We start from the raw sequence: 27,372 nt of genomic DNA on the forward strand, positions 1-27,372 counted from the left end.
AAATAAAGTACTTTTTTTGTTGGTTACAAAAATATTTTGAACTTATTTGTTTCAAAGACTTTTTGAAAGAAATCTTCAGCTATCGCATGGTTTGCTTTGTTTTCCTCCTGGATTATGCCCGATATAGCACACTGATCACAGAAGGCAGCTGAAAAATGCTGATGCTTTCAGCTGTTGCTCAGGGTGTTTTTTTAACATTGCCTGAGTACCATACATCCAAAAATGATTCTTTACAACACAGCAATTATTAAAATGCCTCAACAACAAAGGTTTTGCATATACATAAGGGAGCATGATCACACTGGTGAGGTCATTTGTGAAGTTAAGGAAGCTATTAGTTACAGGACAGATAGATGACTGTGGAAGTAATGTCCTTGTATTTGTAATTGTATTCACAGAGCTCTTAGCTACAAATAGGCAGTAATGGAACATCAGGGTGAAGGAAGCCACAGGACTTTTTAGAGGGAAAAAGCATACTGTATGGTGGGAAATACATTCAAAACCACCAGTAAAAATGGCTCATCAGCATGATGCTATGAATTAAGCTAGAAATGCTTCCCCTGGTTTGTCATTTGGATCTACAGCTGTCCTGGTTCACCATCTTTAGATAATACAGTCATCCTAGACTATGCAGGACTCAATGAGAAGATGCTTTAACCAGCTTCCTTTGAGTTAGTCATTGGTTTAATGATGAGGACTCATAGATGAGCATTTTCTTTTGTTTCATCAAATTTACGTGAGCCAGACGGAGACCATGGAATCATCTAAATGAAGAGGAACTCTGCTGATTTCCCAGTGATGCTATCTTTGAATTTATACAGATGCACTTATAAAATTGTTACCTGGTTTCCTGCTGGCTTTGGCTAATAACAGGTGATAAGAGTTAAAAAACAAACAAGCAAACAAAAAACTAAACAATCAAATCAAAACCAGAAAACTCCCCCTACTACCTAAGGAACGCAGCAGGTGAGATTTTTATTAGCATTTTTAGGCCTCTTACAAATCTTCAGGTAGTATTTTCAAACATGATCTCTTAAGGACATGGAATGTCCTGTAAAGCCCCATTGTCGGAACCTAATTTGGCTTCTCAAATCATTCAACAATTCTTCCGGGGCTTTATGGTCAGTGGAGAGAAACAGATTGCAGAGCATGACTGAACATTTCTCAATCTCTCTTGGGAGAAAGACACTCTAAGCTTTTGGTCTTTGTGCCCTTTGTGTGTAGCACTAAAAAAGAGCCTTGTTCCACTTAGAGTCTTTACATACTTCTGTAGAAGAAGGAGTAGCTAATCCCAATGTTCCAGTGCAAACCATGTGTACACATTTAAATATTTGGGTGTGCAAATAAACTGGTGTGTCTTACTAAGGTTTCAGAAGTGGTCTTGGTTTTATATACAGAATGCAGACTTTTGGAGATATTGGTCTGTTGGAGCAACATTCTGACACTCCAACAGCTTTAAAAAATCCTCCTTCCCTTTCTCATTTTTATTAAATAGCACACTTTTCTCCCTTGATCAGGGAATAGCCCTCTACATCTGACTCTATCACCTTTCAGACTTCTGCACTATTGAAGGGCAGAACGGCAAGTTAACCATCTGTATTGGGAATTTTTCTTGCAATTCATTGTGTCCATATTCTGTTCTTTTATGAATATAAATGCCACAGAGTATCTGGGTCAATGATGTCTAAAGTTCTTTTTCTCGCATCTTTAATTGACTAAACTTAAAACAGACCCTTTTGTGAACTTCTATGGGCTGTATTGACAGAAATTTCTTTTAAAGCAAATGTTGGGGAATCTTGCTTTCAAGAGTGAATTCATCCTATGTCTATATGTTTTTCAAACCCTTTTATTGGAAGGGGGCTTGAAATGCGCTCACACTGCTCGATGTTTGAACATTTGGATCTGTACTCCACTTGTTCCTCCTTGTCTGTATTTTTTTAACTTTTGTAAGAAGAAAAAATTGATGCCCTCTCTGGTGCCATTTCAATTCGTTTATAGACTGCTAGGATCTCACAGAGATTTACAATACTAATTAATTAACTTTCACATTTCCCTTGGGTTGTAGGTAAAGATTATTATCCCCATTTTACAGGGGTCACCAGTGCTCTCCTCCTATTCAACCTTGTGTAAATCAGCAGTACCTTCACTAAAATCAATAGTGTTATCATGCAGTAGAATTGATATGAGTCAGAGAGGAATCCGGTCCAGAAAATACACAGCCTGAGCTTAACTGTGCTTAGATGCGCGTTTCCTTCATGGGACTTTGAGAGATGAATAGGGTTGAAGGTTTCATGGGGATGTCTTGGAGGTGGGGTCTACTGAGGTCTGGAAGACCCTATATGATTGGGGCGTGAGGGACAGATGGCTTCTGCAGCATTCCTGGTGAACGGAGGCACACTTACACTTGGCAGAGATGCTCCAACCAACCCTCCAACCAGCATATAGCTTGGGTACTTACAAGGCCTCAAAAGGGGCCAGGAGCTGGGGGAGGAGAGCAGAGAGAGAAGCAAGCTGGCAGAGGGATTTTGTAGAAGCCTGGTCCCCTTCCAGAATTTCAGTGCTGTGCATGCAGATGAGATCTAAGTGTGATCAGCCGTTGCCTACCCACACTGATGGTGTATTCATGGCCAGTGCAAATACAGCTTTGAGAACAGATGCCATTCTTACAATTCATAACAGAGTACTTTGGCAGCCACTGTCCTGGGATGAGAAGTACCTTCTCCATGCCCGCAAGAAACAACAGTGTTGGCAAGGCATGTTTCTAAAGGCTTCTTTAGTTCAGGAATAGACCGGTTGGTGCTTTTCAGGTCTAAGCCCAAAATAACTTCTCCAAGGTCAGACAGCAGAACAAAAAAGGAATACCAGCTCCCATTTGTCTGCTCTTACTTTTGGATTCCTTCCCCAACTAAGTTTTTCATTTAATGGACTTGGTCTTGAACTGTGCTTGGTTGTGGTTTGTTTCTGATCTATCCATAGCAGCTGTATTTATGATGGCTTCACAGTCACCTCTTGATCTGTCTCTCCCAGTGGAATTGTCTATCAGCACTTTTTATGAGCTTCTTGATTTAGAATATGCATTACGAACTTTGGGAGCACTCTCTGGACAATGACTTGTTTATGGTGCTCACGTCATTCTTAGTTCAGGGTGTTTATTAGCCCAAGTCTCTCTGTCACTATATTGCTTTGGAATAATAGAGATCTTTATCTTCTATGTCCTCTGATTTTTCTAGTCATGCAGGAGACACACCAACTCTCCAATTTTTAACAATTGTCTCATTAAGATATTTTGCACTTTTCTTTAGTAAATCTGGCAAGTACAATAAAGCAATTCCTTCAATTTACATGCTGGACATGCATCTGGACACTTTATCTACTCCTTCCATTAAATTACTCTTGCTTTTGCCAGATTATATTGGTGCTATCTCTGACTGCTTGAAAGATAAGACTGGCAAATAAGATTAAAAATAAACACAATTATTTTTAAAAGCCTTTTGTGCATACATAGTTTTTGAAATCTTGGTACAATTAAGCCCTTTTTTTCCTCAGAGAATTCCATCTAGAGCATATTATCTTTATTGTCTGACCTTTACTGAGGGCCCTTCCTGCAATTGCTGGTCCCATGATGCGAGGTGCTGTATGAAGAAAGGAGAAAGGACATGCCTTAAATAGACAATGGATGTGGTTTTATCCATGTTTTACAGATACAAAATTGAGGCAGGGATGTTCTCCAGATTGCCACCAGACCTGTGGCAATATAGGAATTAATTGTGTTCTTCTGAGTCCCAGTCTAGTACCTCAACCATTTGACTAGGCTCTCTCTGAAAAATGATGTTTATGAAATCCCAACAGCTTTGTTGGCCAGTCCAGCAGCCACGGGACACAGCCTGCAGTGGGGAATGGGAGATAAGAGCTTTTATGGACGTTGTGCATGCTACATCCTTGCAGCTGGTACAGCAGATGCTGCCACTTTTTTATTGATGTAAGTAATTTGAAGGAATGGGGAACCTGAGTGAACTACCCTCGTGAAGGAGAAAAGTAGAAAATAAAACTAGCAAAACCAGGAGGATGTAGGAATATTTTCTACTGTATTACCCCTATCATTGTAGTTTCCTCACTGTCTCCCCTTTGTCCTCTGTCAGCTGTCCCTGTCACTGTGCCACCTGCAGTCCCTAGTGGTTTTCTCCACCAGGAGTGATGGACTGGTTCAGCCACAACAATGATTCACTGCATAGGAAACTGTCTCCCAGCTGAGCCAGGCTGGATCTTACCATGCAGTCAAAACCACCACTAATCCCATAGCAAAGGCAGCGTAGGGGATTTGTGTCATTGGCTCAAATGTGACAGCTCACAAGCATATTGAAGGTTGTTTTGGTCTAAGATGTCACCTCACATTGCAGCAGCAGGGTGTCTTCGGACGTGTGTTGTTTTGCTGGTGCAGCTCTGGCCACGCTGGTAGGGGGTGTATGCTCCCCTCCCACCCCTTAACAGCAAGATTTGGCACAGCTCACTTCCCAAGCCCACAGTCAGGAACCCAAGTGCAGGCTGAGGAGGCACAGAGAGGCTGGTGAGGGCTGGAGGAGAGGTTATAGATTCCACAGTCCTTTTTAATGCAAAGTTCTCTGTTACGCATCCGCTCATACAGGCCCTGTGTACCCACTGGGCTCAGACACCAGTTTAGTCAATTCCTTTTTCCCTACCTGCATGTCAGTAACAGTTTGAACTGTGGATTTTTCTTTTTTCTCTTCTGTTTTATCCCACCCTGTTTTATGACATCTATGCTCCAGCACTGAAAGGACTGCTATGCTGCAAGGTCCATATAATATTGGGCTAAAATTAAATCAGAAATCAGTTGTGTGAATTCACCAAATGCCTTTTTCGTTACTTGTTCACACACTTTGTGTATCTCCTTGAAATCTTTCCTTTTGCTTCCCTGTAGAGGGATACATCTTACAGTCCTCACCCCACTGTTGTTTTGTGGCCCTGTACTTCTGTACTGCTATAAATATCTCTGAAAGAAATCTCACTTCTCTATGATTATTTCCTCATTAACATCCCTAGTCTCTTTGCTCATCAGTTATATTTTGTTTCCTTTTCAGAAGGCTCCTGTATCTGTTGCCTTAATCCCTCATCGCTTGTTCCTTCTACTTTTGTCTGTTCTTAGTATTTCTGCTTACAATTCACTCTATCCAAGGAGAAACTAAGTTAAGGAGACATCAGTCACTGATGCGAAGCCTGCTGAGGGAGGAATGGCAGCAGGGGTGCAGGAGGGATCATGCTGATATGTGCCATTCCAATGGGAAAAGTCTGTTCCCAAGTAGCAGGAGCAGGCACCTGCTCTTCCGGGGCAGTAGCTCTAGTCTTTCTGTGAGCAAATTTTCATCCCTAGGACACAACGAGTATACCAAAGCATTTCAGGCTGATTAAAGATTGGTTTCTTATTGTATCTTCCCCACTGACCCTCGCTTTTCTTAATTAATTTTCCAATGTCTGCATCTTTTTTACCGCTCCCACTTATACATGCCAACAAATCTACTTTCCTGTAGTGAAAACCTCAGGCAAACCAATTCTCCAAAGTTCAGAGGATTAAATGATGACTCTTCTGGGCTGGCCAAAATATTTTTGGACAGTGCCCAGCACCATGGTGTCATAATCTGTCATTTTGGCTCCTGCACAGTAGGTCTGTTGCTCATTTCATCTAACTTTCAAGTATTTAAAAACTGGACAGTGAAGTATGACATAGTCATCCTAAGCTTCCTTTGTAACCAAAAGAGAAAGACAAGGCAAGACCTCTATCTACTTTAGAAACCTGTCTCCTCTTGGGATAAATCATTATCTGGGTCCTCGCCATTTTTTTCTATTGATGGTTATGGTTTTTGTGACTTGGGTGATTAACTCAGCTGTAGACTTTTTGAGGTCTGTAATGTGCAAGGTATCAAGATAGAGCAGGATCTACGACAGCAACAGTAACAAGAAAATTATAGGGACTGAAATAAATACTTTGAAATTAGAAAGAACAGCTCCTCAAGAAAAATAACAGGATTCGCTTTAAAAAAAAAAAAAAAAGACAACAAAAAGCACACAATGTGGATCAGAATCAATGGGAAATGCTAGTGAGGTGGTTCACTGCACATTTCTGTTTAGTGTAAATGGTCGGGGTTGAGAGTGCTCTGTTCACCAGGACCCCCCTAAGTGTTAAAGGTGCTGTTTTGGGTAAATCATTCATCTGATGAGGCTGCTGGGTACATTATTAATGGTGTATCCTGTGGGGTTCATGAAAATCTATGCTCATATTATGGGCTGGGAGATAACAGAACTGTTATGTAATTGAAAATTTGTATGATATTTACAAAATATGGCAAAATCAAGAGAAGATTTTACAATGCATATTAAGCTGTCTGGTAAAAAGGATGGCACTGCTAAAGCTGTAGTTAAATTAGCTTCTAATTTTTAAAAAAGCAAGGAATAACAAGGTGGCCGGAGCAAGTCAGGCTCCTAACAGGGTGCTCCTAACACCACCCTACCCTAGCAGCTTTGCTCACTGAGAGCAAGGAAATTCCCATTTCCATTAGGAAAGAGCTGACCATCAGTCATGCATATTAGTTAGCAAAGGATGTAAGCCTTGGAAGCTGTATTCCTGTTCAATAGCAACCAAGGAACCTGTCTGGAAATACGGAGCAGAAGGAAGACAGATGAAGCAACAAAATGAAAATTTGAGGGGAGATGTGAGCAGGGACACAGGGACAGCTTAGAAGGAACCTAGATTTCTTTGCATAATCTTGCACCCAAATTTGCGAAGAGTGTTATATTTCTCTTTCTGGGAATAAATAATAAACTACTTCTACACTAGTTATCCCAAAAGTGCCAGAGCCTCGAGGCTAAATGTCCTCTGAGACCTACTGGCAAAAGTTTGGCCACATCTGTACTGTTCCTGGCCTCTGGAAACTCTCTCATCCCCAGAACAGGAAGGCTGGCTGCACAGAGACAGAGTTGTCTGGGGAGCAGTAGCTGAACATGCCAGGGATCTCACAATTTAACAACACAGAAAGCCTGGCTGTAGCTACTGTACATGGTTGAGTTACAAGGTGGGACAAAAGTGATCCTGCTCAAATGCTTACTTTGTGCTGGAAAAGTAAATCCAAGTGGACAGGGGTGTCTTCCTTGAAGTAGTAAATTCAAATATATAGTGGTGTTTGAGCAACTCTTGGGACATCTGATGCCCATGATGACTTTAAGAGGTGCAAGAATATCTCCTGTAAAGCAAAAGGATCAGTGAGGTCAATTCTGCCAAGCACTGCCTTGGAATGGATTTCTCATTATCAAACCAGGGACCAACTTGGAGGAAACAGGCTGACATTTCAGATAACCAGAAGCTATCATATGGTTCCAGATAAATCCCAGATTTTTTTGTGTGAATGAGCAAAGAGGAACCCAAAAAGGATAACAGCAAAGAAACAGAGCCACCCTGTGATATATTTGTATCAAGGACCTGGGGAAAAAAAAATTAAAAAAAAAAATTCATGTTTTTCTAGAGTCTAGAAAAGTGTTTGGAACTGTGAGCAGGAGAATTGTTCAGGGAAAAGGTATGTTGTGTGCTAGCTTTGGGAAAAAAAACCAACCCATCATACGAGTGCATAAATGCCGTGTGACTCACCATTTTTCTTTTCAAGGGATCAGCCCATGTGCCCTGAAACATGAACTGCTTGGATACAAAATAATATTCCCCATTCCCTTGATGCAAAACCTGGACAGAATCTGGTTCCTTTTGTTCCTGGAATGATCAAAAGGAGAACTGAATGTAACAGTGTGTCAACAGATAATTAATGATATCCCAGATCTTGGTTTTGGTTTTGGTGTTTTGCTTGTTTGTTTGGTTTTTTCCTCTGGATTTAGAGAATATGTCACCTAAAATTCACCTTTTGTATCATCCTCACAGAAAAAGAGACTGCTTCACTCGCTAAACACTCCCCTGAGTTTTGTCTGGTGTGATCACATCCCTTTCTCAGCAAAACCATCTGTGTTGTTGCAGATCTAGTTGCATCTAGATGTGCACATAGAAGGAAATGTTTCTGTCTTTACAGCAAACACCCCCACAGGTCCCAGAACTGAGTGTTTTGCAGACTTTGTCAGTGGGGAGATGGATTGGAGGAGAAGAGAGGAGATGCACGACTACATGTTTGACACATGACATAGGAGGACATACCTGGCAGGCTGGAGCTCTTTAAAGTTAAATTCATGTCCTTTTAATTTTGCCTGATGCAATAAATCTGCACTTCTTTGCCAATGCAGCAGACAGGCTACAAGCAGAGCTGTTGATGTGGTGAGACGAACAAACAGAAACCTCAGGGATTGCTCCCAACTCTACTGCCCAATGACCTTCTTGGTCTGCGCCAAATATTGCTCTCCATGAGATTTCCAAGCCTATGAGGACTGAAATATCGTTTTGTTACTTTATGGTGCCTTTTACACTGTTGCATAGTTGTACTGGGTTTGTGTGGAAAAGTTTTGGTAGTAGGATCCCATGCCAGAGCAGGTGGATGCCTGAAGGAGGCTGTGACCCCACGGGAACCCCGCACCAGAGCAGGCTCCTGGCAGGACCCGTGGCCCCGTGGAGAGAGGAGCCCCCGCTGGAGCAGGTTTGCTGGCAGGAGCTGTGACCCCGTGGGGGACCCGCGCTGGGGCAGCCTGTGCCTGAAGGGCTGCACCCCCTGGGAGGGACCCGCGCTGGGGCAGGGGAAGAGCGTGAGGAGTCCTCCCCTGAGGAGGAAGGAGCAGCAGAGACAAAGGGTGATGAACTGGCTGAAACCCCCATTCCCCATCCCCCAGTGCCACTGGTGGGGAGGAGCCAGAGAAATCAGGAGTGAAGTTGAGCCTGGGAAGAAGGAAGGGGTGGTGGGAAGGTGTTTTTAAGATCTGGTTTTATTTTTCATTATCCCACTCTGATCTGATTTCCCCAGGTCAAGTGTGTTTTGCCCATGAGAGTAATTTTCTCTCTGTCCTTATCTTGACCCATGAGCCTTTCATTATATTTTCTCTCCCCTGTCCAGCTGAGGAGAGGAGTGACAGAACAGTTTTGGTAGGTACCTGGTATCCAGCCAAGGTCAACCCATCACAATAGTGAGTTCAATATGGGTGTAAACTGATATGTTTACTCATTTTAAACTGATTTTCACATATGTAAATGAACACACATGGGAAAAACCTGGATGGTGGAAAATTGAGCCTCAGCGCTACATGTCATAAAGCAGATTTAGTAATAATAATAAAAGAAAAATTGATCCACTTGTGTTGCAAGATTTGGTGGTTTATGTATGTGAAGAGATTTAAGGTTATAAATGTTGAACATTGTTGTTATTTAACAATGGATTCCAACAGGTTTAATAAAACATTTGCTTGTCAGTTTATGACAAAATTGCTTTTAATAATGTGCACTGAAAAGCCTTGCATTTCAGGGATATATTATATTTTAGTGTTGTTACATTTGGAAAACACAACACAAACTTGTCTTTAAAATCACTGCATTTCCAATCCGGCCTCTGTTCTCAGTGAGGACAAATGTTTCTGTCAAGTTTGAAGAAATCCTGAGAAAGACACACAGAGAGGACTCTCTTAATGAGCTGCATAAGATGAACTGGCCGGGGACGTTACTTTGCCTTTGCTTTCTGTGAGCACAGGTGTATAAGGAAATATGTTCACTTTTATCTACATTCAATATGTAATAAAAAAGAATTTGTTTTTGAGTTACCTGAATGAAAAATGCATCTTTCACTGTTAAAGGACAAACATATTTTCCTACTGTGGTGTAACTCAAATACAATTCATCTACTTGCTTGCCCCCCAGTATTTCACCCTTGTGCTCAGCCAAAGCAATGAGAAAATGGAGCCCTATAGGAATGTTTTTAAAGAAGTTATGAAGGATAAAAATAGAGGTCCGCAGAGGATTAGCTATAAGGTTAAGGCATTGGTGTGAAAATTGGGAAATTTTTCTTCAGTTCTGAGCTCTGCTACCTCAGGAGAGTGAATAAGTCTCTCTGCCTCAGTTCCCCATCCTCAGGTTCCCTGTTTGCTTACTCCTCAGATATCTTCTCTATTTAGGCAAGAACGGGTTATTTCTTTTTACTATACATTTGTACACTCGGGAGCTATGGCTGTCTTCCGGGGGCTGCTTTAATATACCTGACTGCTACTTGAATACACCTAGAATTTTTAATAATTGTGATGATAGTAAGTGAGGAGGAGTTCTACTGCAAACATTCATTCAGGGCTGCCATTCAGGCAGAGGAACCCCCCCACTTGAAGGTAACTGGGAATTCATGATAGCATCCAGTTTTGTTGACATGTCAGGGAAGTTTGCTGCAAGCTTCTAAAATGCAGAACTTAAAACTGTTAAAATCAGGTGCATGCAATTTTTGCAGATTTGTGCTTTTGCAGGCATTGGAAGCCTTGCAGCTTGTTACGGAGTGTGGTGGGATCAGATGCGCTCCGTAATGAGCACCACACCTGCTTAAAAGGACTAAGAAAAGGCAAAATCTTTCTGACAGTATTATTCTGGGAAGAACTCCAAGAATGGATGGCATGGCTTTTGGGATATATTTTTCCTCTGACTTCTAAAGTGTATTAAGGAACAAAGATGACCAAGGAGAAAGGTTATATTCTATGTGCAGAATTCCCATCAGCTTCAATAATGGCCACAGATTTTACCTCAGGACTTCAATGCTGCAAAACGATTTGACATTACAATGGAAATAACCCTTTTGGAAAAAAATCACCAAAGCCTGTTTTGATCTTACAGTTTTTGGACAAAAAAAGTAACTTCTTAACTTTTCCATTGTCCTTTATAAAAATTAAATGAATAAAAATCTGAGTAATTTATTGAATTTAAAAAAATATTCAAATGTTCTTTAATAAAGCACAAGTGTAGTCCTGAAATGAATGGAGAGGATTCCCTTGACCAGTGATATTAAACTTAATTCTAAGAGAATTTGTCAAGTGTCTAAAAGCTGAATTTTTATTGTTAAAAATTAAGTTGTAGGATATATGACACCCAACTTTGTTTACTGTAAAGCTGGATGTTCATTTCTCAATTAACATATTGAAGTTGTGCCATTTTTTAAAGTATTTCCACTAAATTGCTTCTGCCAGAGCAGCCACAAGCTATCTGTCTGTGTTATTCATGCTCATCCTTATCCCGCTTGTGCTCTTTCTATTAGCATAGGTATTTCTAAAGCCATTTTGATTTGGCCCTTTGTGCCACTGTTCATCCTCTACTTGATGAATTTTCAAGTATACTTGTGCTTTTTCCTGTTACCTTCCTCATAGTAATGGAAGTTCCACAGAAGTATAACTGAAATTATCATGTCACCTGCTTTTGAACTCCTCTTTAAAAAAACGTATTTTCTGTGGTGCCCTCAAAAAAGGGAATGATGGTTTGGCTATATGTTCACTGACTCCATTCCAGTTTGTAATGACTGACTTGTGCCTCATCATTTCCCTGTGTCCTTCTGATGAATGCACCCATCTGCTGTCTCCTGTTTTATATTCTGATTATAACCTCTTTAGCATAGGAACTGTTGCTTTCTCACTTCTTTTAAATTATCTGGTACAATTTTGTTCTTGTCTGTGACTAAGTCTCAAGTGTGGTGGAAGGAAAATGTAGTTATTAAGATGGTTTAAACTTAAAAATAAAATAATGGTTAGGTATGTATCTATTTTGAGTATGTTTCAACTTTGGCTTAGGATCAAACAGGTTCTTCTTACATGTGAACTTACTGTGAGGATATTGAAAAAGTCTCTAAAATCCTTTTATTTAGAAGACTTGTAGTCTGATAGAAATTTCCAGGTAATTAGGTGGCTTTGCAAGTCTTGGGCTGAGTCATCAACGTTCCTAAAATAGTTGACATTACTTCTGTCTTTTCTCTCCAGGATTTCTCTAATTCCATTCTTTAAGTAGTTATTTGAAGACCTTTTATTCTAGTTTTTTTCCACCAGCTGTTTTGTTCACAAGGAAGAAATTGCCTAAATATATATACCTGGTGCCTTATGCCCAGGATATGAGTGCTCATTTCCAGCTGATGGTCTGGAAGAGTGCAGGTATCCCACAGGTCTTAGTCTTAACTAACCTGAGGTACCTCATACAGCACTAGGTGGTCTCAGTGATTGAGCCTTGGTCTCAGGGGCCCAGTGGCTCTGTTAACGACTTGTAATTGCGATCACATTCATGTAGTCTTATGAAACATCAGTATTTGTGTCCTTCTGGAAGAGTCTGCACTTCATACTACAAGGTGAAGTCATAAAAATCTTCCTTTTGTAATTATGAGTGTTCAAGAACAGTTTGGGCAATGCTTTTAGATACACAGTTTAAGTTTTTAGCCCCAAGGAGTTAGGAGTTGGACTTGATAATCTGTGTGGGTCTCTTCTAACTCAGGATATTCCATAATTCTGTAATTCTTTACTAGCTGAGATATCTGCTCCCTCCACTTCTGTTTCCCTAAGGAGAAAACCACTGGCCAGCCAGGCCCCACCAGTTTATGCCTTCTGTCGCATAATCTTGGTGCTAGCATCGAGCATCCATCAACTGATGATGTACATTGGAGTCTCTACGAATGCTTTACATTTTCTCTATTCCCTTCTAATTTATCCTAACCATGCTGTGTGAGAAGCTTCATTCTGAGCAGCTGTGATGGGGCCCTCATCTGGCTGTCCTAAGCCAGTTGTTTCATGCCACTTGCGGGAATTGTCATCACAGCTCCTAAGAAATTTTGCTCATATTCTGTATGAGAATTCTACCTCCCATCTCAAAAACCTGCGTGTGTTTTTTCCTCGTATCTTCAAAAACAAGTGGTTTATTACCTCTGAAATATTTAGTCAAGGGATATTTTTTCCTAAATACAGGAACTTCAATAATTTTCTACTCCCTTCTTTTATGTGTTAGCCTGGCAGCACCTGCTTCTGCAAGCAGACCTCAGTGTACGGTGAGCTCCTTCCTCTCCAGCCTGTCTCATTTCTTACTGAGTGGTGTCCATGATATTGGAAGTGCAAATCAGGGCAAGGATAGTATTTTTATTAACATGGTTGGAGGGTTTTTTTTTTCATAAATTTCTTGAAAAGTTGGTTTCCTGCTCATTTTTCATGGAAATCCTAATAATGGCTGATATTCCTATAACATCTATGATTGATTGGGCTACTAACTATTTTATGAACATTAAACCTCTGAGAAACCAGATGGGATTATGTTCTGCTTTATTTATAGGAAACTTGTGGTAAAAATATAAGCAACTGAACAAAGACTGCATAGGAAATAAGTGACAGAACTAAGATAATTGTTGAAATCCCCTTTTATAATTTCTGGATTAATATTTTTTTTCCCTTCCTTTCTTAATAGCTGCTTATTGGTTCTTGGTCAGCAAAACTTTAGGATTTGGCCCTGCTAGGTGGAGTTTGAGACTACTTAAAATTTAACTTTCAGTCTAATTTGTTAATTTTCAATTTCAAATGTATTTTATTCATGATTCTCTTTGGATGAACAGGCAATTAGATACACTTTAAGGGAAAGGAGGAGTACACAGTCTGTATGTAGCCTGAATACCCAATACTTTAAAAAAAAAAGGGTTTTTGGGGGGTGATTTGAGATTTTATGCTCCTTAGCATGGAGTGTGTGATCTAAGCAACTGCCTTATGGTGTCCCTCTGAGAGAACTAGCAAAGTTCAACTATTTATAGTCTGAAATAAAACACACCTTTACTAACTGTCATTTACAGTAAATGGACTTTCATAAGCACAGGGATATGAAAGAACATCCATTTTGAAACACTTTTACTTATTATTTTCAACATAATAAATAACCTTTTAGAGATCTACGTGCATTTTGTTTGCATTCTTAACTGGGATAAATCTCAGGGTTAAACTCTGTTCTTGTCTTTGCTTGCTTTTATTGTAATTTTTACAATAATGGACACGAGCTACTAAAGCAACAGAAAACATCCCATGACTGATCCTTAAAACAGTTTTGCATTTTGTGAATTTCTCTAATTCTCATTTGCCATGCCAGAACTTGATAAGGCACCTGAGAAACTTGAACAGTGAATCTTAATTGTTTAGGCTCAATTCTTCCGTGCTAAGTCCTCTGATAATTTACAACCTTTCAAAAAGATTTCAAGGTGGGTGTGAAACAGTGACATTTGGTTTAATGATCTTTTTGATCCAATTTGGTTTCATTTTATCGGGCTGCAGAGGCACAGACAGGGTGCATGTCAAAAGAGAATCAGAACCATAAACACTTTTTTTTTTTTTTTTTTTTTTAAATCAGACTACTCATAGGATTATCACATTTGGGAAAAACAAACAACCAACCAACCAAAAAACAGGGGGTATACATACCCCAAATTTGGCAACACCATGGCAGAATAAAATGATGACTGACCTGAGCATTATCTTGAAAGAAGACCTGTGAATTGGCTGTATAGAACAATAACACTGGGAGTTTACTGGAAGGGAGATATGGTTGGGAGCAGTTCGACTCCGACTGGTCCCACACTGCAAACACCAGACAGTGTGACCTTTTGTTATGGGTCTGCCTGACAATTTATGGTACTGAAATCAAAATGAGGTGCAGGAAGAGATGGTGGGCCAGCTTTTAAACTGACTATGCTAGAAAAGATGCTTGGACTGCAGAAAGAACAGAGCATTGGCACAAAATTCTCTGGATTTGAACAGGAGGAGTTGACAGGTACGGAGATCTGTGTAATGTGTGCTAGGGGCATGGGGATGTGTGTCTGTGCATGCCCAGTTTTGAGGTATTATCACTTTGAGTGAAGGGGCATTATTTTAGTAGGCTTTGGTCCCTCAGGCACTTATTTCAATCTGAAATTGTCTTTTAGACATACTTTTTGCCAGAGAGTTGAAATTTCCAATTTATCTTATTTAGTTTATGTAAATTGCGAACATTATTTTTAAGACACATACATTGATGTTTATGAGAGTGGCAAGATTTTTCTCTCATAAACCAGCCAAAAATGTCTTATATAAATTCTGTGTTGTAGATTGGCTATTACAATTGCAAGATCAAAATTATTCTTGGAGGTGATAGCTAACACAGCAGCCAAAGACCTTTCTCTGTTCTATTTTCTTTTTCTTATCAATTATAATACTTAACAGAAGAAGTCAACATGTTCCTACCACTGCAGAAAATGGATTACTGAAAAAATTCACAGCTTTGGTGTGTTTAGGGACTTGAGCTTAGAAGCATGAGTTCTTGGAGTTTTTCTTCAAGCTTTTTTTTTTTTTTTTTAAAAAAAAAACCCCAAACTCTTCAAACTCCTACAATACCATGTAATTGTAAAATAGAGTCTGATCCTGCAGAACATTTCAGATGGAATTCATTTCGTCTGAATTTAGCTGTCCAGTGAGTCATCTACAGACAACAGAAATATAGGTGGGTGGTTCATTTCATAAGATAGGTGTCTAGGATAAACAAGATGGATTGGATTCTGGAGGTGCTCTAACATTTCTGGGTGTGTCTACCATGCACAGGTTTCTCTCCAGGGAAAGACAGAGGATAGAGGGGGAAATTCCCAAATTTTAGTGAGGATATTTGTGTGGCCAGTGCCCAGTCCTGGGAATATGAAGAACTTGTGAGTCCTATGATTTAAGTACAGCTGCTGTCTCTTCATTATTTATAGATGGAAAATAAATATAGTCCCTTGAGAGACTAAATGTCTGAATGTTGAAGCTGTGTGTGATGGTCATATTTTGCTGCTGGATGTAAACAGCGATTCCTTCCAATTCCTCCCTTATTCTCACGGTTCTTGAAGTTTATTGCATGTTTCTAGTCCAATGCAGAGAAGCTTTACGTGAAGTGGCATGGGGTCTTATTAATAATGACCATGTTTGCTTAACCTCATCCTATATGATGGGAGCATGTGTGTGTTTATGTCTGCCCATTCTAAGTGCTGTATGTGCTGTATTTATATGTGTGTGTGTGGTAGGGTCAAGTAAATGTACGCTTAGCAAACAGAGATATTGGGCAATGATTTGATTGGCTCCAAACATACCTTCAAGGAAAGAGAAAAATGAAGGCTTTACAAGTCTGCATATGAATCTGAGGAATTTGTAGGGTTAAACATGGGAAAACCAAAAATATCCTCTCAGAGGGGGCCAAGTATCTACATCTTTGACAGCATGCTCAAGGGAATCTAAATAATGAAAATGAATGGCCAAGAGTTTTGGGTAAGCCTGTAGGGAAATACAAGTTCTGTGTCAGGAACCTGGCCTTACTTTTAGTATTTCTCTCCTCCCATTAACAGCACTTTCCTTCATAGCTGCCACATTGTAATATGACAACCCCGGAGCATCTGGAGATTAAGCTGGCTGTTGGATTGTGGAGTTGAGCACCAGAGCTCTGGTAATAAAACCGTATTAACCTCCTACCTGTGTGTTGTGCCTGGATTTACTACCACAAGACAATACACCTTTCAGGCTATTAAGGCCTTCTTTGGCCCTACCTTCATGGCAGCACAAACAAGATTTACCTGTACCTCAGCCTACTCCATCCTCATTGTTTCTCCTGATGAAAGCAAAAAGGCTTCAGCTTTTTCTTTGCAAAAGAGAAGGTCTCAGCATGCCTCTAGCTGTAGCTCTGAGAGTTCCTTCAAACTGCCGTGAGGCCTTTCACAACATATGTTTGGAAAAAAATTAAATAACCCCAGGAGATGTTTTTTTCTTTCTCCTTCAAGTAGGCACAGGGCTAAAGCTTGCTTTGTGTCGATGACATTGCAAAGCAGTTTGTACTTCATAAAACTAATAGTTAATGCAGATGCTAGTAGTAGGAGACTGCTTTTGCAAACATGACTTTCAAACAATGCATCCTGCTGAACACAAGCTTTAATAATAGAGTGCTTGGATGGCCAGCTGTCTGTCAAAAATCTCTCTCTGCGTGCTGTAATAAACTTATTCTGTTTAGTGACAGACCAGAGAAGTTAGGGTTGTGCTCTGCATCTGTACCTGGACCAAAGTGCAGTGGGATGGTTTCTTAAAAGAAACATTTTTTAAAGTCTCAAGCTGTGTTAGAAGGAGAGAAGAGTTCTCAAAATCCTTATGAAATTGAAAAAGGTGCCATACCTTTTTTCTGGAGGGATTAGAGCTGCAGCTTTACACCGTCTTCTTATAATTTTTTTTTAATCTTCGGTCATGGCCCACTGGTCTGATTTCACTTGAATGTCCCAGTCAGTAAACAGGATGCTTGCAAAATTTGGCATCAGAGTGCAAGCTGGAAACATTTTTCCAGGAGCTTTTGCTTTCAACAGCTTGCCTGGACCACATTCATATGGACTCTCCCTGTTATTCAGCTCAGGAAAAAAAAACACCCAGGAATGTCTGCTTTTATTTCAGAATGCAGAGTTGTTTCATATGGATTTAGCAGCAGTCCAAAGCAGCTGCTTTACACAGTGCACAAATAATAGCTAGCTACTTTTCCTTTTCAGCTTTGTTACAGGCTACTTTGGAAAGCTATTAAAAGGTATTTTAAAGGCACACCTATAATGATCAAAATGCACCCATAATCGTCAGCTGAAATCATCAGTGAATATGGAGAGATAGTAGAGGACTAAGGGAAGCCAGCAAGAACCCACCGAGAACCAGGAATGGTTTCAGGATCCCAGCTGCTCTTTCTTCTTACAGGGGCAAGTGGAGAGCAGAAGCAGGTAGTAAACCTGGTCTGGCATCTCTCAACCAGATGCTTTGCTCCTGGGCCAAAAAAGGTGCTCTTATTGCCACCTATGAGTTTGTCACACCCGTGCACTTGCCAGTAAGTTGGCATTAAGTCTGTTTTTGCACTGCTGGAGTTGCACAAAGCAGATTTAAGAGCCTGGTCACTCAAAAACTTCCACCTGTAATGCTGGGGGCCAACACCCAGTGAGTTCAGCACGGGCAGGATGCTGCTTTAGTACCCTCTGCTTGGTAGAGATACAGCGTAGGAAGAGGCTGAGCACATATGCTGCCTGATCATCAGCCTCATGCCTGCCTGGGAGAGGCTGCCTGCATCTGGCAAGGTGCCCCATTGGTGTATTTTATGTTCAGCGCTGTAATGATACACAGTCATTGCATCAATCATATATTTTATACCAATGACCTTAATAAACAACTGCTGTACATATTGTGTCTCCCATAAATACATTTCTATAATTTTAGTGGAGACCTTCACACTTAAATGGTATAACATTTTTTACAGTTAATCGGTGAGCATAAACAACCAATGCAGTAGTGTGCGCATGTAATGAATACAAAGCTCAGTCTCATATGTGAAAAAAAATCCCCCCCCCTCCAATTTAGTAATTCAAAACTCTCCAGATATAATAATCAAAATGCCAGTTCTGTTCCTACCTGCCACATCCTCAAGTGCTTCCTTGCTACATTTCCTCAGTATGTTGCATAGACATGACAGAAAATTGATCTAGGCAACCATTTATCGATTTACCTTCTGGTATGAAAAATTGTGCATTAAGCTGAACTGAACTGGTTCATCATTCCCTTCCTTCTTGCTCTGACATTCCAGAGAGAGGAAAGCCCTCTCTTGGGAAAAGAGATCCCTAAATTACCATAATACGTCATTTATTTGTCATTCTTTATCCTGATTTTTTGTTGTGTTTGTGTGAAAATGCTGACCAGTGTCAAGCCTGATTACAGAGTGGTGGGAATTTCAAAACAGGTAAGACTCAATTAGAGTCTGAATGATGGAAAGGCTCTAGAGTAACTACAGACCAGACACGGGAGAAGCCACATGGAGGAATATATTCTATGCTCCAAAACAGGACAAAGATCTTAGCTGGAACATACAATTTATTACACATCAGGAGCTACAGCCATAAGACATGATTCCTTAAGGAATAAGGCTTTATTAGTTTTAGTGTTCATAATATTAATGACTAACATTAAAGACAACTGTTAATTATTAAAATAGATTATTAAATAATAAATAATCTCATGAAATGGTGTTTCTTGGAAGACTTAGATTCTGTAGCCCGAGGGAACTATTTGTCAAATTCACACATGTGGATGAAAATGGGGAAAGTTTGAATTAAATTGGATTTTGACCATTTTTTTTTTGAGATGACCTTTTAATTGAAAATAATGTATGAGCAATTAACCTTAGGAGAATGGAAGATTTAATTGATGTGAAAGCCAGATAACATCAAACTTTTTGTTACATTTTTGGCTGCTCTTTATGCTCCTGACTACAATCAACCTATATTAAAGCTATCTATGACAGACTTTAATAGTTCTGAGAACAGTTCAGACCTTTGCCATTTTAAGATGATGCAAAGTGGCCAGGGAGGTGTGTTGAGAGACACAAGGAAGGTTCTTGTTGACTCAGGACACCCCTCGGGAGGTGCAGGTGGAATCACCAGCTCTATGACACCTTGTAACCTCAATGGAGAGGTATGTGTTGCAAGACAAAGTGGAGCACATAGCCTTGCTGCTTTGGACAGTTTGACTTAAAAGAGCTTTCAGTTTGTTTTAAATGTACATCTGATGCCCTTTCAGTAGACCTTGGACTTGAGGGAAAGAAAAATATGTGAGTTATTGCTGTCCATTTTTCTTCTTAGCTGTGTGGAGCGTAGGCAACTGCATCGTGCTCAAACCCAGCACCTTACTCTTCAGGACTGGGCTGGTAGGTGTCCAAGACAGAACTTCCTCTCTGCGGTTCCCCCTGAAGAATAATGAGTTTCACAGATATGAAACCATAATGGATGAATCTTTCTTTTTTATCACTATGGGTGCTTAAAATAAATCCGTCTCTAAAAGGTAGAGGAAAACAAAAGCTTGATTCTCATCTAATGTAAACTGACACAACCCCATGGAAGTAAATGGAGCTCTGCCAAGCTCTACAAAAGGACAATATTGTCTAAGCTCTATGCATATTCCAATCTGCTTGCAAATGTACAAAGAAAGAGAAAAGGAACACTTACGTGTCCTTTAAAAGAAACGGTATTTAAAAATATTAAAGGAACCTCATGAAACCAGGGGAATTGTAAATCTAGGTTAGTTTATAACCACAAAATGTTAATTTCCTTAAAGTATTAGGGATTTCTTACTATACTACTCTCTACATGGCACATAATATAATTACGTATATTACAGTAATTATTATTAGCTATTATGCTATACATAGTATTATAATAACTTCCAAAAGGAAAAGACTTGCAAGCAATGGATCTGGAAACAGAGGCACTGAGCTGGCATAACCAGTCCAAGAACACAGAGCAGATTGTTGACAGAGTTGGGAGTAGGAAAGTGTCCCCTGGCTGCTGGGCTAGTGATGCCTCATACAGAAGTGTTACTGTGATAATAATAAATAGAGGTGGGATATACGCCTTTGGCTCTGGGAGAGGATTATTTTCCTTGGAAAGGTGAACATCACCTTTAGTACAGTAACTTTTTCAAGAGGCAAATGTATCTAATTAAGTTAAGTGATTGTCAAGTGTATTTTAAGTTTAACAAAGCTCACATCATATTTTATTTCCCTTTTACATTCTGTACAGTAATTGTGTAAAGTGCATGATTTACTGTGGCAGCATTATTCAAACTTAATTACAGTGTTAAGAAGCAACCATAACTTGAAAGAAAATAGCTGCACTGCTGTGGGGATCCAAATGGCAGCTCTGTTTTTTAAAAAATATTTTTCTTTTGTAGAGAAAATAAATTGTGTAGAAAACTTTTTGGCTCCTGAAATCACATTTAAGATAAACTTTTGGTAGGCTTCTTAAAGGATTGAAACAGCTACTTTGTCAAGGGATTTGAGATCTTTCTTTCTTTATATCCATCTTGTGATTCATCCCTATATATATACCAGATGTTGTCCGGTCCTTAGGGGTATATTCTCTTATATGTAGGGCTGAATCCTAAGAAGGAAATAAAAGGATTTAAAATATTATTATATAGCAATAGCAAGATGTCTCTGGTGGATCAATACGTCTGCTACCTAGAATACAGAGTAGAGACCATTCATTCGAAGTACCACTTTTATACCAATGAGGGAGATAACCAAGGTTTTTTTACCCACATTTTTTTTTTCTTAATAAATGAAATAAGTGTTTATTTATGACATTTAGGACTCCTTCTCCTTAGACCTCTAAAATCTGTGCTTCTTAGTAAATGATAGATCCCAGGATCTTATTTGTATTACGTGGGGTAGACATTAAAGAGAAGACCAAGACATAGTTCTTGCTCCAGACCCAGAACTCAGTTTTTAGTATTTAACATCTTTGGTGCTTAAAATCAATGAAGCATCAGCAAACTTTGAATTTTCCTGGCGATGAGACATTCCTTGTAATTTCAAAAGACTATTTTACAGGTGTACCGAGCAATGTAATGAGACGCTTATGGCTGAGATAAAGTGTAGGCTGCAGAGCCATCTACAGTTTACAGGCACTGATCCTACAAAAGTCAGGACCTTTGCTGAACCTTTCAGATTGCCATCTGCAGGTGTCATAATTATTAAATCTTTAATGACACAGAGGTGTAGATGACTTCCATAATAAGACCTGTGTTGATAATTAGTGGCTATGAGATCTTGATAGTAGGCCATAGTTACTAATGCTTCGGCTTCATTCATTTTGCTGGGATCTAGATACATATACATCATAGATACAATACAGAAGTATTCTGGGGTGAATATCCTTTGTGTCCCTTACGATATTAGGCGAGGATAGGAAATGCATTCAGCTGAACTCAAACTCAGAATAGCGTGCTTTAAATTGGACTGCCACATTTAAGAAAATGGGAAGTGCTACATCTCAAATTAATGTATCTAATATTAAGGCTTAAGTACTTTCATATGATTCCTCATTCCAGGATCAGGTTTCACTTTTGAGCTGTCCCTGTTCCATCTGATAAGGGATAGCTTTCTGCTTTGGGCTCTGCTTGTAAGTTATAGTTACTCTCATCTTCTTTGGAGAATGATGACAATATGGAAATTGATCAAACTCCAGTTTAGGTCAGAGTCATATATCTGCAAAAGGCTGTAAAATTCACTTTTTGAGTTGGGCTGTGTTCATCTCCCATAGTTTTCTACCTGCCTGTTTCTGTGAACAGACAAAAAAATCTATACTAGTGCATATACAGTGCATTACATGCACTTTCTTGATATAATTAGTTGAGTCTCTTTTGGCTTGAGAGAACTTTTTCCCTTGAACAAAATTGATTTTTTAAGTTATCTGATTTGTATTTAATAGTGTATTCAAATCTCTTCCTCCAGAATCTATAGACCATCTTGCCTGACCTACATCAACAATGAATTTCTCAGAATACATTAATCAAATACAGTTTCCTTGAATTTTGTGCATTTTTCTCCTTCATTTCAAAAACGAATGACATTTGGTCTATTTTTCCATTCAGCTGAAAGTCAAGTTCTCAATTTCTCTGTTAGCTTAAAAGCTGAAAGTGCAGCATAATAGCATTATATAAGGAGCAGTTCAATATGCATACACCGATGTGTACCTTTTATGTGTGTGTGCGTCATCACACCTGTAGTCTAATTATGGTGGTAAGACAAACATTAAAGTGAAACCCATAGGTGTTTTCTTGCAGAACTGAAGGTCATTTGTATACTTGGCAAAGACACTTATATTCCAAATTCCACAAGGGATTCTCCACTGGCAGGATTCAGCAACCACAGGTTCCTGCTGACTCTTAAAAATATTTCATTTAAAATAAAGGTTAATGCTTTTTTTACCCCCAAATAATACTTTTTTTTTTTTTTTTCTTCCCACCAGTGCTCATGTAAAATGCATAGGACTCAGATCCTCAGCTGCTGCTGCCTGGAAAAGTGCCACTGGGTTCAGAAGGAGCTGTGTGTGTGTGCATCATTGGAAAATCACTTTCTGCAGTGGAGACAGTGATGGCAACTGCCACATGAGCGTCGCAGAAGGGTTTCTGCTTCAGACCTCTGTTTTGGATGACTCTTTCCCATGGTGTTCCCAAAATGTGTTTGGGATTCCAGTCACTTGCCTTTAGCTGTCCAAATCCTAGGCTGTCTAGCTTACTTGTGGAGTCACTAAGGAGAAAGAGGGACTTTCAGAGGGTGGAGAACAAATAGACATTTGACCGAAGTGAGATGAACTGCCTTCTGGTATTGCTGGTCCCTCTCCTTTGCCTGTTGAGGAACCCAGAGAAGTAGTTTGAACAGGATCACCAAATCTTTAGGCAACTTAAGTGAGAGGAATCCCATTCTCTGTATCACCCTTATTTATCTTCTAGCATTTACAGATAAAATAGTTACAACTAAAAAGCATTTTCATGTCAAGAGGTGTCAATTAGGATTAAAAATCCATTTGTTGTCCTCACACAATAAAGCTCTTTAGCTTAGTAGTTTTTCCCTATAGACTCAAGACTCTATTCCTCTGAGCCCCACGGATTACTTGGTCCAGCAATGTACTGGTTTTATCTGGGAGAGGTTTGAATTTCTTCATGGTAGCTTTTAAGGTGCTATGTTTTGGATTTGTGTTGATAAAGTGGGAATGTTTTAGTAACTGCTGAGCAGTGCTTTCACAGCATCAAGGCTGCCTTTGTTTCTCACCCCGCCCCACCAGTGAGTAGGCTGGGGGTGCACAAGAAGCTGGGAAAGGACACAGCTGGGACAGCTGACCTCAACTGACCAAAGGGATATCCCACACCATATGACGTTTTGCTCAGCAGTAAAACTGGTGTGTGTGTGTGGGAAGGTTGTCTGGGGCTGCTGTTGTCTGGGGACTGGCTGGGCATCGGATGGTTTGTAGTGAGCAATGGGGTTTTTTGCATCACTTGTTTTTCTTGGTTTTGTCGCTTTTCTTATTTGTTTGTTTATTTGTTTTTATTTATCAAACTGTCTTTATCTCAACCCATGGCATTTCTCGCTTTTACTCTTCTGATTCTCTCCCCCATCCCACTGCAGGGGAGTGAGTATGTGGCTGTGTGGGGCTTAACTGCCTACAGGGGTTAAACCACAACAAACAACAAACTCATCTCTTTCTTCCTTGTATTTCTCTGATGGATCAAGAGATTTCAGAGTTGGAATCTTGCTAAAGCATTTCAAAAATAAGCGTCTGAAACTATGAGAAACCATTAGCCCCTATGCACACATTCATATGAGCCTCTACACAAGAGTTCTGAATTTCATTGAGTAATCGGCACTATCGTGAACTGGATGTTGTGTGGTTGGCCAAGCTGCATTGACTTCACAGTGGTACATACCATCTGGTCTCCACTAGAGGAGATGTGGACATCTGTGGAAGTATGCCAAGAGAAGCTGAAGACTGCTTTCCATTTGCTACTGGCCCATTTTTCAAAGTGGCTTGGAGGAAAGCAGCTTCTTAACTGACTGAGAGATACAGAGCGGGAACATTGTTTAATCTCCTTCAAACTAAGAGATCACCTCCTCTTTTCATCGTTGAAGCACAGAGAAGAGACCACACTCTCCACATTCACATTGTGCTCCTTTGAAAGCCGACACAGAAAACGCCCTAGATCATCTGCAGGGGAAAGCTAAAGGCAAATGAAACTGACAACCTTGTTCACTTAATATGCAAGGTAATTCAGCGGGTGTTGAATTCATTTGAATAGATATGATGCAGTGTAGACACCTGCTGCAACTGCACCTTGCATCCTTGTTACATGAGTGATTTCTCCCAGCAAGAGCCAAGAACATGCTTCAAAACCCTCTGCTTTGAAGTAGCAGTGATATGAGGCTCCAATATGCAAGTATTGCTTGTTGAGGAAATATCTTAACATATTTAAATTGCTTTGATGAGTAAAAGAGAAGCTTAGAATGTTGTCATTGTCATCTGCAGGGTGACATTTACATTTGAGATACTGGGTTTCCATTCCTTGTCATTGGGGTGCATGTAGAGGATTCAGGATTAATTCAGTTTACATTTGACTTCTTTGTATCAGACCAGGTTATCAAGCTGATTTCTTTTTCTTCTTCCTTTTTGTCTCTGTTCACTCTTAGGTGGTACTGGAGAGGGCAGATAACTCTGAGATGCCATTTATATTGCTTCTTCATCTTCTTTTCTTTTTGAGGTGGAGTTATAGCACTTCTGCCTTACAGAGGTTCAGAGGAGAAAACCTGGCCACCTGAGAGTATCAGTTACCTATTAGATTAGAAAATGCTGTCAGTTAGTGGAGAAGGGCATTATATGGCACATATCTTCTCTTCATGACTCTTCAAGAAAGGAAGAGTGAGCTGCAAAGCAGGATGTGCCAAATATAATTGGTTCACCCATATTTAGAGCTGACGTTAGAGAATCTGAAAAATTTGTTCATCAGTGTAGGCCTTCTCTCAAAAAGGAAAATTTCACCTACATTGTAGCAGCTATAAAGTTTTGCTGCCAGAATGAAGTCTATTTATATTTAGATTCTTGAAAAAATATTTTTCAAAAGAATTTTGGATGAAGTTTTTCACAAAATCAGTACTTGCTGTGTGTCCAGAGCTCTGATATCTAAATCAATTTTAAAAAAATAATTCTAATATAGTTGTTTGAGATGGTTACAGTGAAGATATGAAGAGACCTGTCTCTCATTGTATAAGAAGGCTGGAAAATTAACTACCTAACTTGGCCTAACTTTGGATATTCAAATTATGATTCGAACATTTAAATTTGGATTTTTTTTTTCCCATTCAATGCAAAGTGCAAATGTGCACACAGGAAACCATAGAAATGTCTTTTGTTCATACATGGTAGTCTTCAGCAGTATGAGAATATTGGGGTGATGCAGATGTATCTTATTCCTGTTGTTGCAGGTAAATTCACTTAGCATTAGATAAAATACTTTTTTTACTTGTGTTTATGGAAGAGACTGTGACTTTATATCTGTTTCAGATATACACTGCATGGAAATATTCCACAATTATCAAAGCTTACTAGCTATCATCTCTTCTACAGTTCACCTGGAAGATATTTCAAGCCATGGAGGAGGGGAAAAACACTTATCTGTACAGTTTGTGGCTGTCAGGTTTATGTGAGAAAGATGTCTTTTGTAGTCCCTGTTACAAATAGGTAATAACAGGGAAATTTAGGGAGGGATTCAGTTTCAGTTCTTGATCCTTACACAGGCAACTTTGCTGCCAAAATAGGAGTGTCAGCTGACAGAAGATTGGGAGGGTGAGAAACAAAATAGTAAAGGGCAGTTGAGGATAATGAGAAAAACACATCTCTACAGCTGATTTCTGCTCGATCTTACTTTCTTTCTCAGGTTGGCATGAGATGAGAAACCCATCCTTTGAAATCTGGACCCTCTGCTACATAAAAGAAAAAAAGTGTCATGGAAGGAAATATGGCTAACAAAACTACTGGAAGATGTATTTTTCTTTGAGTGTCTTGGTTCTTGGCATTCTGAAATACTTTTACTTTTTTTTTTTTTTTTTCTTAAGGGATGGTGGCTTGTAGGATTACTGTGTTCAGCAAAGTATGACTGAGCCAACCAACAGGACTGCAGAAAGACAAAATGGTTTTGTGTATTCATCCAACTTTGCACACCCAGCATCGTCGTAATTAAAGTGAGAGGCAGCGTAGTCTGACAGATGAAGTATGCGGCAGAGCTACTGGGGTCTAATTAGAGCTGGGAGCAGACTGTATCTGGGCAACTGTTTCCCCGTTTTTGTTTTTGTTGTTTGTGTTGTTTTTGTTTTTGTTTTTTGTTTTTTTTTTTTCCTGTTCATGGATTTTCCATTCTTTCATTATTCATAATTTATAATATGGGTGAATCAAAGGTCTTGGTCAGAACTGGAATCCCACTGTGCCTAGCATTAATTAGATGCACATGCATGTGTGTTTGCGTGTGTATATGTAGGCACATGCATGTATGGAAGAACCCCTGAGTGGAGGAGCCTGGCTCTAAAAGACACAGGAATAACCAAATAGTGGGGAAGCAGAGAAATAATGCGGGAATTAATTATCAGGCACTGATTAACACACTTAGTTGTATCATGTTTGGTTGTTTGTACTGATATATCTACAACCAGATGGTGATGTTTAAACATTTGTTTGGTATTTAAAAATGTTCCACAATGTTTTTCACAGGCAAATGTTGATACCACTCGTTCTGGGTGCATTCAGTAAACAGGGAGTTCATGGTGACCGACTTAGATGTGGAAGGCAAACTTTCAATACCTAATCCTGGTGAAATGGATTTTGACCTGAATGTAGACCCCTGTTCCCTTTCCTGGGTTGACAAGAATTTGCTCCACAGGGATCAGAATCCCACCTGGACCCCTTCAGCTGCTACCAACAGCTGACATTTTGAAGAGCTGTATTAGACTAGATGTCTGATGTAGGTTGAAGCTTATCCTAAGAGACTTACGAAAGTTTCCACAGCGAGGCTACAGAATATTGAGGATTTAAGCAC

This window comes from Athene noctua, chromosome 1, assembly GCF_965140245.1.
Source record: "Athene noctua chromosome 1, bAthNoc1.hap1.1, whole genome shotgun sequence".
NCBI lineage: Eukaryota > Metazoa > Chordata > Aves > Strigiformes > Strigidae > Athene > Athene noctua.